We start from the raw sequence: 14572 nt of genomic DNA, 5'->3' as shown, positions 1-14572 counted from the left end.
CATTTTAGGCTGCCTTGCCTGTTTTAGCCATTCTTTTATTTCTTTACTTTCTTAATAGACTTGCTTTCACTGTACCAAAAAAAAAAAAATTCAAATCATTTGAAGTCTACAATTCAGTGGTATTAAGTATAGTTCTCAGTAATATGCAACCATTACCACTATCCATTTCCACAACTTGGTTTCTTCATTCCAGACAAACTCTGCACCTATTAAAAACTAATTATTAGTCCCCTACTCCCCAGCCTCTAATAATCACCATTCTGCTTTCCGTGTCTGTGAATTTCCTTATTCTAGGTACCTCAGTTAAATGGAATCATGTAATATTTGTATTTTTGTGTTCTGGCATATTTCACTTAGCATGTTTTCAAGTTTCATCTGTGTTACAGCATGTGTCAGTGCTTTTTAAATTTAAATTTTATTATTTTATTTTAATTTTGCTAAACATCCTACAGTGCACATCAGTGCTTTTATTATTATTATTTTTTAAAACAACCTCTTATATCGAGCCTTTTTCTAACAGGAATTCTTTGCTGCAGAAAGGTCTCCATAGCTTAGCCTTGTGTTCTGAAACACTCATGGTCTCTGTGTCCAGAACGCTCTAAGAGCTTGTTGAAATGGCTCTTCAGCCCATGCAGCCCTCTTATTTGTGCTACTAGGAAAAAGCGATAATGTTATTGAGTAGCTGGATAGTTTACTCTCTGGCTAATATGATTTGATGGATTTTATTATATGGCATTTTAATCAAAAGATACACTTGTCTCATTTGAAATAGAAAACCTGAAAAAGTGACAGTTTAAAGGCAGCAATCAAGTCAACTAGATTTCTTCTGGAATTGTGATAAATGCAATGAAAATAATCTTGGAGAGCATGATTTTATTGCTTGCTCATTTGATAAATTGCTGAGCTTAGAGGCCGAGTCCTGTAATGTTTCCCTGTTTCTTCAAGGCAGGCATACTGAAAAAACTCAGTTATTAAGTATTTGCCGTATTTCCTAAATAACCTGTTTATGCTTTGCTTGATAACAGCAGTTTTTATGGCAGTGATGTGTGTTAAAGGAAAACCTGGCTCTCCTTTGGAGTTCTGGAGTCAGGTCCACCAAAAGTTCAGCTGACATGTGAAACAAGGTATTTGTTTAACCAACTTTCGTTGTTGTAGGAAAGACTCATTAATGTTCTTGATTGTGGTGCTAAAGAATGATGAGGGATAAAATGAAAATAAATTTTTAGATTCAGTTCAGGAGTGATGATTGCAAAACAACAATGACCAAACAAAAAAAAAAAAAAACCTTTTTAGTAAAAAACAAAAAAAAAGGAGGAAAAGAAAATTAGAGCCAAGAGGTTATTTTTAAGATGCAGCCGCAGTTCATTCTAGTTTCCAGTAGACCTTTTAGGTCATTTCTCATAATTTATTGAGTCATTCCAGCAGTTCTGAAAACAGTCAGCTATAATGAAAGTTGAAAAGGAAGATCATAGTATCCATTGTCCTCTCCTTTTGTACTGTGATTAACTTTGGATCTTGGCTTTAGGTTACCCTTCCTATCCTCAGCCCCTTTTAATAAAATCATGTGGTGGGCAAAGGATTAAATTAATATATCTAGGAGATTGGAGGAAACTTTGCTTCATGCTCCAGGAACCCTGGGAATTTCCCCCAGCCCCCATTACCAGGAACAGCACTAGCAGTGTTTATACTGAAGTGGATATGGAAGCCAAGGATCTTCAAGGTCTTAGTAGCAAGCCTAGTAGTGAGCTGTTAAGTCAAATCAAAGCAGCGATTGAATCTCAGCTTGTTTTTCTATAAAATGAGAGCAATAATACCTACTTTATCAAAGATCATTGAAACCTTTTAACTTTTAATCTTCTTGATTAAGGCTTGTGCTAGGAGGAGGTTGGAGAGAATGTGTCCTTGCTACATGTCTGTCTACTCCCACAGCCCCGAGAGCACCTGGATGGCTTCCAGGGCTTAGTGATTGTGTATTTTATGCATTAGTAGGCTTGTTTCAAGATATCTTGGCCAGATAATTATGAGGCTTGTCCTTCAGTGGCAGCACGCACACCAGCAGTTATATCCACATAAGGACTCATGGCGGGTGCCTGTCTTGCAGCTACAATAGCAAGACCTCTCCATCCTTGGAACAGTGAGAAGTGAACTCAGGAAAGGGCCTACATTCTTGTCCAGCCAAATTATTGTTTACCTGTCCTGGACTATAAATAATTCCATGACATATGTCCAATCCTGTGTGAGTTCCAGGGTTGGGTTTGCTTTTCTATTTTGATTCCCTTGAACTCACTGCAAAATTAGTAACCGAGTTGACCTTCATCTTTTAATTTATCCCAGAACTCTAGGCCTTGTGTGCTTGCCATATCAGGAGGAGTAAGATCAAGGCCCACTTCCAGTGTCATTTGATTGTCTACGCTGCCATTCTCTGTTCTGAAGAAATAAAGTTTGTTTGCTCTTTGTCCTAAGGTGGAACATGTCTTTTAGAGCACATGCTAACATATGATTTAAAAGATATTTCAGGCTGAGCGTGGTAACTCATGCCTGTAATTCCAGCACTTTGGGAGGCTGAGGTGGGTGGATCACCTGAGGTCAAGAGTTTGAGACCAGCCTGATCAACCTGGTGAAACTCCATCTCTACTAAAAATACAAAAATTAGCTGGGTGTGGTGGTGCACGCATGGTGGCCTATGTCTGTAATTCTAGCTACTCAGGAGGCTGAGGCAGGAGAATCACTTGAACTTGGGAGGCAGAGATTACAGTGAGCCAAGATCGCTCCACTGCACTCCAGGCTGGATGACAGAGTGAGATGCCATCTCAAAAAGAAATACATTTAAAAGATTTCACCTCTCAGAGCCAAATACAGATGTAATTTGGGGGGGGTATGATTTTTATTTTATACTGTGTTCTGATTATATGTAATTCTTGGTTTATCCTTTCAACTGCATAAGAAAAAAGCAATTTCCACTCTCTGCAGACAATTCTACTTCAGAAATAGATTGCAGAGTTTTCATGTATTCATTTTACCATTTGTTCTTAAGAAGGTGTACTTTAACGTAATTACCAATAAATGTTTGCACCTGGCATTTGGGATCAGAGAATGGTGTGAAATGGAGATAAAAATAGTAAGCATTAGCCCATGCCAAAGTTGTCAGTGACTTAAATAGTGCTATCCTGGAAATGCTGCTTTGGGGGAGCTAGAGCGGAGGGGTCATGCTGGGGGTGGTGCACAGAGGATGGGTGGTGCAGGTAGAAGATGCTTCTAAGCACCTTGTTAGGCTCAGTTTCTGTGGTATTATCTTAGGGCCAGACTTTTGGAAGGGTTATACTTGTACTTAAGTTTGTATGTGGGTCATACTTGTACCATGGGGGGGGTGTGGTTATTGATAACTGATTCCCTGTGGTTCCCTTTCCAGCCCATGCTCACCAGATGCCATTAGCAAGTTGCACCTTCCGATACCCTCAGGTTTTTCTTAGAAAGCTGCAGCAGAAATACCGCAGAGAGCAAAGAAGTCAGGGAAAAAAAAACATTTAAAGATAAGCACACAGGCCTAGTGCGTAATCGTAGCACTTTGGGAGGCAGAGGTGGGTGGATCACCTCTGAGGTCAGGAGTTCGAGACCAGCCTGGCCAACATGGTGAAACTTCATCCCTACTAAAAATACAAAAATTAGCTAGGTATGGTTGGCGCATGCCTGATATCCCAGCAACTTGGGATGCTGAGGCAGGAGAATCACCTGAACCTGGGAGTCAGAGGTTGCAGTGAACCGAGATTGTGCCACTGCACTCCAGCCTGGGCAACAAGAGTGAAACTGTCTCAAAAAAAAAAATTGTGTGTGTGTGTGTGTGTACACGCAGGCACATAAAAATATAAGCACGTACATGATGGGTATTGTAATGTCCCAATCCCATAATTTTGGAATGATTACATAGGTGGAATACAGAAGTCCCTGCTTTTCAGCATGACTTGCCTTCATTACTCACCAAAAAACAGCAGTACCAGTCATCTTAGTCACAGAGAATGCATGTCATTTAAACTTGTTCTTTTTTTTTTTTTTAAGTAGTCATTCGAATTTTATTTTATTTTATTTTATTTTTATTTTTTGAGACGGAGTTTCGCTCTTGTTACCCAGGCTGGAGTGCAATGGCGCGATCTTGGCTCATCGCAACCTCCGCCTCCTGGGTTCGGGCAATTCTCCCTCAGCCTCCCGAGTAGCTGGGATTACTGGCACACACCACCATGGCCAGCTAATTTTTTGTATTTTTAGTAGAGACAGGGTTTCACCATGTTGACCAGGATGGTCTCAATCTCTCGACCTCGTGATCCACCCGTCTCGGCCTCCCAAAGTGCTGGGATTACAGGCTTGAGCCACCGCGCCCGGCCCTTGAATTTTATTTTATTTTTTTGAGATGGAGTTTCGCTCTTGTTACCCAGGCTGGAGCGCGATCTTGGGTCACTGCAACCTCTGCCTCCTGGGTTCAGGCAATTCTCTTGCCTCAGCCTCCTGAGTAGCTGGGATTACAGGCACACGCCACCATGCCCAGCTAAACTTGTTCTTTTAAATAGTGAAAGCTAATGCTTTATGGTTTTATTCCGTGCCCCCCGCCCTCATTCCCCCATGGGCCAGACAGGCATTTCACCAACTTCTCTCCAGTTATGCATCCCCTTCCTTCATGTGACTTTCAGGTAGTTTGTATGCATCTGCTCTAGTCCTGGAACTGTGGGGCCTTCATTCACAGTAGCCAAGAGCGATGGGCTTTCTTAAGGAAGAAAGAGCTTAGTTGGCAGGTATACCTTGAGTTGAGTTGTGAAGGCACTCATTCATCCCTCTGTGTTTTTGATGGGATTAGTACAGTCTTCAATTCAATAGCTTAACTTCATCTCTGCTTTTATTACTGTTCCTAGCATAAATTATTTAGCACAAATGCAGACATAATCTCAGAAAATCACTTAGTGTCCTGCTGTGAGCATCATTTTCTTGAGTGTGTGGTGTTCTAATCACAAATTAGCAAAAGACACTTCAAGAAAGTCTTTCTGTGGATTCATTTAGAGGGAGTTTAGAAAGTTGTAGTCAGTGCTGTCTGATCACTTTTCTTTTAGGTGAAATTTTCTTTTATTCATAGTATCGTTAATAACTTTCCTATAAATAACTGTGCATGTGTGTGTGTAGTTTTAAAAGTCACTTTTTACTTGATAATATCTTAATCCCTTAAGGATTTGTCAATTACCCCATCAGTGGAATGAGTCACTTTATGAATAGGGATTCCGAAAATGCCAAACTTTCTTTGTGGGGGTGGGGGTTGGACTGGGGGAGGATGCATTAATAAAAACTCTAACTTTGAAGATGCCGGGAGGGCCTACAGACCTGTTGGAATTCAACAATTAGGTGTGTTTTAGTGTAGCCTCATAGTGCAGTGACCCAGCTGTAAAGATGAAGTCACTCATTCTTGTAATGATTTGCTAGCTTGTTGAACTGCAGTCTGGAGCTGAAAATTCTGCTTCTTTTGAACAGTGATATAATTGTGAAAAGCACAGATGGCTACTGATAGTTTTCAAATATTAGGCATTTGCTGATTTTAAAAATAACTGTGAGAAGGGGAAAACCAAGGTGAGAAGAGACTAAAAATCAAATAGTCACATTAGGTTTTGGATCTTCAGACAGCTGAAGAAACCAGACAACCTACAAAGATCCTAGATTTGCTTGGGTAGTTGTAGTTCAGGTGTTGCTTCCCTGTGGGTCGAGCCCCTAGTGCATTGACTGTAATAGGTTCTGGGGCAGAGGCACCTGCTGATAGCTCCACTGGGTCATTAGCAACTTTGAACACCCTCAGGAGCCTGGTTGTTAGGTGTGGTGGGAAATGTTAATTGGCCTCTGAGTGAACTAGGAGGTACTGTTAGGATTCTTACCCTTGATAAACTTACTCCCTCTGGCAGTCTTGTTAATATTTAAAAATAAAATGTAAATCTATTACAGGACATTGTAATTTAATTTTTGTTGCATTTCTGAGCCTTGTGGTTGCCAGCCAGCATAGGGTCAGTACTCTAAGGCCTCTGAACTTTCTGAGTTTTAACTCTCAGCTTGACTGTGGGGGTGTGCCGGCTTGGGAATTGATTTTTCTCTGAGAGTAACAGCAATCTTAGGAATTTGTGATTTTTTTTTGGTGCCTGCAAATGTTACAGAACACACGGAATAAGCCACCGGGCTGCTTATGGAAGGGGAAGGAAGGCACAGCTGGGTTTGAGTTGGGAGTGGCAAGAACTGAAATTCCAGAGTCAGGGGCCAGGTTTTATGGACTTTTCTGAGTCATGCTAAGCATGAGTAATTTGGACTTGACTTCGAAAGTGTTGGAAAGCCATTGAGAGACAACGGGAGGATATATTTATAATTTCTTTTAGCTAACCTGTGACATAGGTAAAGACTAAATGCAATTTTTTTTTTTTTTTTTTGGAGACAGAGTCTTGCTCTGCCACCCAGGCTGAGTGCAGTGGCATGATCCAGCTCACTGCAACCTCCGCCTCTCGGGTTCAAGAGATACTCCTGCTTCAACCTCCTGAGTAGCTGGAATTATAGGCATCCACCACTGTACCTAGCTAATTTTTGTATTTTTAGTAGAGACAGGCTTTCTCCATGTTGGCCAGGCTGGTCTTGAACTCTTAACCTCGTGATCCTCCTGCCTTGGCCTCCCAAAGTGCAGGGATTACACGTGTGAGCCACCATGCCCGGCCCTCTTCCTTTTTTTTTGTTAATAGGGATGTAGTCTCGCTATGCTGCCCAGGCTGGTCTCTAACTACTGGGCTCAAGTGATCCTCCCACCTTGGTCTCCGGTGCCTTCCTTTCCCTTCCATGAGCAGTCCTGTTGGCTTGTTCAATAACATTTGCAGACTCACCAAAAAAAGTTATTAATTCCTGGGATTTTGTAATTTCAAAGTGTTGGGATTACAGGCATGAGCCACCACACCTGACCCTAATTGCAGTTTTTGATTCTAAAGACTAAATAATACTTTATGAGCATATAGAAAAACCCTTGAATGCTTTAACTTCTTCTGTAAACATTGCTAGAGTCTTTATTCCCTCTCTAACAATTCTTGGCCCATTTATGGGATTTTTAATATTAGTATATTTGATTTAGGTTTAGTTGGCAATCTAGATACATCTGAAACCAAACTTTTCCCAGAACTGTTTATTATTAAAAAATTCAAACTTACAGAAAGGATAACACAATAAAAACATTGTCTTCCATCTGGAGTCAACAGTTATTAGTACTTTTTTTTTGGGAGATAGAGTCTTGCTCTGTCGCTAGGTGCCAGGCTGGAGTGCAGTGGTGCAATCTCGGCTCACCGCAACCTCTGCTTCCCGGGTTCAAGCAGTTCTCCTGCCTCAGCCTCCCAAGTAGCTGGGACTACAGGCACGCGCCACCATGCCCAGCTAATTTTTGTATTTTAGTAGAGATGGGGTTTCACCATGTTGGTCAGGATGGTTTCCATCTCTTGACCTCATGATCCGCCCACCTCGGCCTCCGAAAGTGCTGGGATTACAGGCAGGAGCCACCGCGCCTGGCCCAACAATTACTTCTATTTTGCTTTTTTTTTGTTTGAACTGTGGCTCTGCTTTCTCTGCTGAACCATGTTAAATTAAATTGTTGATAATTATCCAGGCAGTTAACCTTTAGATACTTAAGCAGATATCTCTTTAAAAAATGATATTCTCCTATTTAATCAAAGTACTTTTACTTCAACTAAGAAAATTAACAGGACTTTCATAATCTCTTCAATACTTGATCTTAGCCAAAAGTAGAAGTGATCATAATATTTTAATAGTCCACATGCAGTGGTGCTCAGAATGTTATTTGTAGCTGTCCCTTCCCCAAAATAACATACTACATTTGGTTATGTCTCAGAGTCTATAGTAGTTTTGTCGCCCTCCACCACTCATTATAATAACTTTGAGAAAGAGTTCAGGTCAGTTTTATGGCGTGTCCTACATTCTGGAATTGCCTAGTGTCACTTTGATGTGTTCCCCAATTTTTTTGAGATGGAGTCTTGCTCTGTCGCCCAGGCTTGGGGTGCAGTGGTATGATCTTGGCTTGCTACAACCTCCACCTCCCGGGTTCAAGTGATTCTCCTGCCTTAGCCTCCCTAGTAGCTGGGATTGCAGGCGCCCACCACCCCACTAATTTTTGTATTTTTAGTAGAGTTGGGGTTTTGCCATTTTGGACAGGCTGGTCCTGAACTCCGGACCTCAGGTGATTTGCCTACCTCAACTTCCTAAAGTGCTGGGATTACAGGTGTGAGCCACTGCGCCTGGCCAATGCTCTGTCATTTTGTAAACCAGATGATAAGTCTAAGAAGAGCTTGATTCGATTTAAATTAAAAGTTTTTTTTGGCAAGAATACTCAGAAGGTAATCCTAGTTTGTTCTAGTGTTGGTGATGCCCAGTTTGAGCACTTGGTTAAGTGGTACCTGTCTGATCTCTCCATTGTAAAGGGACGTTTCCCCCTTTGCAGTTATGTGATCTGTGGGAAGAATTTGTTTTTAATTTTTTTTTCAGAGTATAGCCTTACAGACTTTGTTGTGTTTTTGTTTGTTTTCTTTTTGAAATCCAAGCCCTTGGGGACGTTGAGGCCAAACCACCCACCTTGGCTTCCCAAAGGGCTTAGATTATAGGTGTGAGCCTCCTTGCCCGACTTCTTACAAATTTCCATCAATCAAGCTCTTCCAACACTCCCTTGGCCCTTCTGTTTCTGTGGACTTGGGTCTTGAATTGCTTTAAAATGTGAACATTACTTAGCTAAAGAAAGAAAAGTTTATGTCTGATCAAGTGACAGAGTCTGTCTGTCATAATAGATGAAAGAAAAATAGCCCAGCATTCTGAATGGCTCAGAGAACCTGTTTGCAGGACTACAAGTTGATATTTGCGAAAGACAAGCTGTCTTGAGGAGAGGAAGCGTTTCATTACCCACGAGGTGTTAAGGAAAGGCTTTGTTATGCTAAGTGTCTATGCCTTAGAGGCTAGAAATTTTCAAGTGCTTTCTCTGGCATCTTTTGCCTTTTTATGGAAAGCATGGCTCTGATTTCGTATGTTTGACAGTTTAGGTGTTAGTATCAGTTGGAATGGTGCCTTCTTGGAAGCACTTAAATTCCCAATGAGTAGATAACCCCATTAGTCTGTTAGAAATTTCCAGGCTAACCATAATGTGATTAAGATATATTCTCCCCACAGGACATGAAGAATAATCTTTCCAAAAGAGGATCAGGAGGGAGACCAAAGAACAGACTGTGGAAGGACGGTAGACTAGATAGAGGAAACTTGCTTGATAAGGTTAAAGCTAGAAGCACCAAGAGCTTTAGGATCATTATATATCATTTGGGGTAGGATAATTTGGGGATAGAATAACGGTTTGAGATTAGGAATGACTAGGGCCTGGAGTGTGAAGAGGGGAGGAAACTCTTATTAAGGCAGAAGTTTGGTTGTGTTTTGTGCTTTTTCCTGCCTCACACAAAAATGTATTGATTATTGCTGAAAAAAAAAAATGAAAAGAAAAAGACCCTGCCCAAAGTTAGCATTCCTAAAGTGTGTTCATCAAGTAGGTACTATGTGAAAGGAGTTCTCAGTAACTTTGGAAACTTTGAAATTTTGGGTCAGTTGATTTAAACAGACATGGTTACTGTAGTTTTTCACTACTGGAACAGAGAACCTCATTATCTTACATGGTTCTGATGTTCATGGAGATGTTGCATTATAACAAAGACAAGACAGTGTACATGACCTGTAATTCTGCCATGCAGAGGTAAAACAACATCTTGATATGTAATTTCTAAAACTGTATGCATATATTTTTTGTGTCTTTAACACAAATGTCATACTATATATAGTATATATACTATATAGTCTTTAGTCAATAGCTTAACTTCATCTCTGTTTTTATTACTGCTCCTAGCATAAATTATTTAGCACAAATGCAGACATAATCTCAGAAAATTACCTTTTTTTTTTTTGAGACTGTTTTACTCTGTCACCCAGGCTGGAGTGCAGTGGCGTGATTTCAGCTCACCGCAACCTCCGCCTTCCGGGTTCAAAGGATCCTCTCACCTCAGCCTTCCAAGTAGCTGGGCTTACAGGCATGTGCCTCCCCACTCGGCTGATTTTTATATTTTTGGTAGAGATGGGGTTTCGCCATGTTGACTAGGCTGATCTTGAACTCCTGATTTCAGGTGATCTGCCCGCCTTGGTCTCCCAAAGTGCTGGGATTATAGGCATGAGTGCCCAGCCTGCACAGTATGATTTTAAATAGTGAGTACTTCTAAAACAATATAATTATTTCAGTGACTGCTTAATTTGCCATGGTCTGATTTTGCCTTATTTTTTTTTCTAGACCCTTTTTTGCATAGATAGCTTGGAGTTTTGCTTTTATAAATAGTACAGAGGTAAACAGCCTTGAACACACTTGTTGTTTGTCCAATTATTTCTTTAGGATGAATACCTGAAAGTAGGAGCTATTGGGTTAGAGTATGAACATTTCACTTTGATCTGTATTGCCAGCTTCTCTAGAGGTTTTATCCATTTGTTTCCATTAACAAAGTATGGGATACCTGTTCCACCAAAGCCTATGAATGTTGGTGAGGCTTAGGTAGAACAGGTGTCAGTCTTTTGACTCATTTAGACAAGCAGTTTGTAGTGTCAACTTAAATTTTTATGTTACGTGTTTGCAGAGGGTTAGGAGAAACTTAGTTGTAGGCAGATAGCATTTCAGAGTTGAAGAAATTCAACTTTTTGCTATAGAATTGCATTCTTTTAAATCCTCACTCAACCAGAAACTACGGTGCATGCCTGTAGTCCCAGCTACTTGGGAGCTAAGGTGTGAAGATCTCTTGAGCTCAGGAATTTGAGACCAGTCTGGACAACATAGTAAGACCCTGTCTCAAAAAAAAAAAAAAAAAATCGGGCCAGGCGCAGTGGCTCAAGCCTGTAATCCCAGCACTTAGGGAGGCCGAGGCGGGTGGATCATGAGGTCAAGAGATCAAGACCATCCTGGTCAACATGGTGAAACCCCATCTCTACTACCAATACAAAAAATTAGCTGGGCATTGTGACGCGTGCCTGTAATCCCACCTACTCAGGAGGCTGAGGCAGGAGAATTGCCTGAACCCAGGATGCGGAGGTTGCGGTGAGCCGAGATCGCGTGCCATTGTACTCCAGACTGGGTAACAAGAGCGAAACTCGCGCCATTGCACTCCAGACTGGGTAACAAGAGCGAAACTCCGTCTCAAAAAAAAAAAAAATCATTACCGTCATAAAGAACATTGGTAAAACAGAAGGAAAAAAGTCATGTCACATCACTGTTACTGCTTAACAGCGAGACAAGTTAGGAAATTTGCCTCAAGTCTTTCTTAGTCTGATGCATGTTCTTATTCTTTAGCAATAGTTATCATGATATAGCAGAACTTTTTTCACGTTGTTAAAAATGTGATAGTCTATGGTAAATATTATGTATAAGGTATATGGTGATAAGGTTGTCTAGCTTTCACTTTTAAAGCTGTATAAGATTCCATCAAGTTTTGTGTCACAGTTTACGTGATGTTTTAGTAAGTGAAAGCAAGTTTATTAGAGAAAAGAAACAAAAGAATGGCTACTTCATAGGCAGAGCAGCACTGAGGGCTGCTGGTGGACTTCTATTGTTGATTTTGAGTTGTTTCCCAAGATTTTGCTTTTGGAAAACTTTGTGCATAAAACAGCCTCATATTTAGGATACTTTCCTTGAAATTGCTACTTCAGAAGGTATGAGCATTTTTATGGCTATTGTTGAATTTGCAAATAGTTTTCCCAAAAGGTTATACCAGTCTGCACGAACACCAGCAGAGTTGGTGAAGTATCAGTTTCATTGTGACCTTTTCTGGCTTATAGACTTTTTCTTTCGTGGTTGCAGAAAAACCAGTATGCTTCTACATCAAGAAAACAAGGCACCTCCTTCAAATGGCCATCACAGCATCTGTATGTCACGATGTAATTCTTTAATAAATAGCTGAATGCCTACTATTCCTCAGACACTGATGAAAAAAAGAATAAGAGTCTGTACTCTTAAGGAGCTTTTACAGCCTGTTACAAGAGAGAGACATGCTCAGATTTATAGAGGTCATAGATAGTTGGTATATCATTTGAGAAAGAGCCCAAAGATAGGTGTAGGCAGTTCTCATCTTGGGGGTGGGTTGATAACAGGAAAAGCTAGGAAAGGCTGGGCATGATGGCTCTCATATGTAATCCCAGCAGTTTGGGAGGCTGAGGCAGGAGGATTGCTGAAGCCCAGGAGTTTGAGACCAGCCTGGGCAACAAAGTGAGATTCTGTCTATACAAAAATAAAAAATTCACCAGGTGTGGTGGTGTGCACCTGTGGTCCCAGCTACGTAGGAGGCTAAGGCAGGAGGATTGCTTGAGCTAAGGAAGTGGAGACTGCAGTGAGCCGTGTTCATGCCACTGCAATCTAGCCTGGGTGACAGGACAAGACACTGTCTCAAAAAAAAAAACAAGTTTAGTATGAGCAGGTGTCACAAAAGTGTATTCATACAGAGGGGGTGTCAGTGGGGCGAGAGGCTGGAACCAGAAGGCGAGTCAGGGACAGGGATTGGTCGGGGGAGTAGAGGGGTGAAGAGCAGAGATTAGGACGAGGGGGTGTGGAGGTGAGGGGAGCAGAGCCTTTGTTCTGTTTTGGTTCCAGAGAGCAGTGTGGCAGAGCTGGCCTTGTGCCTCTAGCACATTCCCATCAGCAACATCTCTTTTCATACTATGATGCCCCTGCATTCACCTCAGGGTTGTTTTCATAAACGTAGTTGGTCAGTGCCAATAGTACCAGCAAGGTAATTTGTAGCTTTCTCCCACCCAAGCTTTCACTGAGGTTATGTGGCTGTGCGTGTGGATATTGGTACTTCTGAGGGGTGGGTAACTAACTGGTCATGGTATTAAGAATTTTCAGGGAAGCAAAGCTGAAGCTTAGATCAGTAAAATGTTTACAATAGGCTACCCAGTCAGCTAATATCTGTTTTAGACAGCAGTTTCATGTTTAATCTTATGTACAGTTTAATAATTTAACAGATGATAGACTAAATAGGTCAGCGGAAATGTTTTCAGGGTACTTCATAGCTGTTAATTTTTACCACTTGGATTTTTTTTTTTAATAGATAGGAATAGTAATTAGGGTGAAAAACAAAATCTTTGAATGACTTTGTGATTTTTCTGCCTCAAATGAGAAGGATTAGGAAAGCAAAAGATTCCTCAAGTTATTTTTTTCCCTCAAAATTATTTGTTTTGATTCTTTATTTTGTTAGTGTGTGTATGTGTCCCCCCTTGCCCCAGTTTTCTTTAAACACTTTTTGTGTGAAAATTGTCACACAATTGCTCCAAAATATTTAAATAGATAATGGGTATAAATTTTGCTGCCAAAAATTCCTTGTATCTCAAAAAAAGCTCTATTTTCTTTCTTAAATGTATGTTAACGTCTTCCAGTGCATAGTGTGAGTATCCAATATTTTAAGCAGATTTAAAATGCAAAAATTCATAATTCACATTAGAGCTTCAAACTCATAATAAAGATTTTGGATGCATTATAGTATGAGTATTGGCACCCACTCCTGAAGTGGAATATTGGAAACCTGAAATACATGACATGTTGACAGTAAAGATCCAGGTAATATTGGCCATGTGGGGTGGCTTGGCAACTCACACCTGAAATCCCAGCACTTTGGGAGGCCGAAGTGGGAGGATTGCTTGAGCCAGGGAGGTTAAGGCTGCAGTGAGCCATGATTGTGCCACTGCACTCCAGCCTGGGTGACAGAGCAGACCCTGTCGAAAACAAAGCAAAACAAAACAAAAACCGTTTCAAAAAGATCCAAGTAAAAGGAATCAAACGAAGTGTGGGCAGCATAGCAGCTGTGGATTCAGGGAATTGAGCATCTGAGAGGCAATAGAGCACACTTCATCAAAACCTGGACTCTGCTGTGAAATCTTGGCTGCACATGGTCAGATTGCATATTCAGACCTGAGTTTTTTCATCTCTAAAATGAGGGTAACAACCTACCTTTCAGTTATTGTGAAGACGAAATGAGATAACACACAGGCATTTGGAAAGGTACTGGCACACAAGGACTCCATAAATGCATTATTATTTGTGTAGCAATTCATCTCTTTATAAGCAGAATAAGCAGATTCTTTCTTTACCTGTTGTGCAGAGCAGTGAACACTGATCATCTGCTTGTTTGGGGGTAGGGTTCAGTTATTTTTCAGGTTATGCTTTTTCCACAAAGTAATGCTCTAAGAAGATAATGCAGGTTTTGCAGATACTCTAGCATGGCAGAAATCAAACTTCAGCATTTGTTTTTGACACATTTTGTTTGTTTTTCCTTAATTTTTATTGTATCTTATCTTACCAGTGTATTTTGTATTGGGGAATGGAAAGAGCAGTAGCAAGCATGAGTGTGAGAGGGAGCGTCCTATTCTATTTATTCCTTTTCTGCTTCTCTTCTCTTCAGATTCTCTTCCCTTTTCCCTGTTCTCTTTTTTTTTTTTTTTAAGAGACAGGGTTTCTCCATGT

General features: G+C 40.8%; 1 protein-coding gene across 2 annotated transcripts in view; it reads left to right on the top strand.

Moving 5' to 3' along the window:
* B4GALT5 (beta-1,4-galactosyltransferase 5) overlaps window positions 1–14572 on the top strand; it is an 83595-nt gene that overhangs the window by 33253 nt on the left and 35770 nt on the right. The gene's annotated exons all lie outside the window — the stretch shown is intronic.

This window comes from Callithrix jacchus, chromosome 5 (genome assembly GCF_049354715.1).
Source record: "Callithrix jacchus isolate 240 chromosome 5, calJac240_pri, whole genome shotgun sequence".
Classification (NCBI taxonomy): domain Eukaryota; kingdom Metazoa; phylum Chordata; class Mammalia; order Primates; family Cebidae; genus Callithrix; species Callithrix jacchus.
Note: the sequence above shows the minus strand (reverse complement) of the source record. Positions and strands in the feature narration are given on the sequence as shown.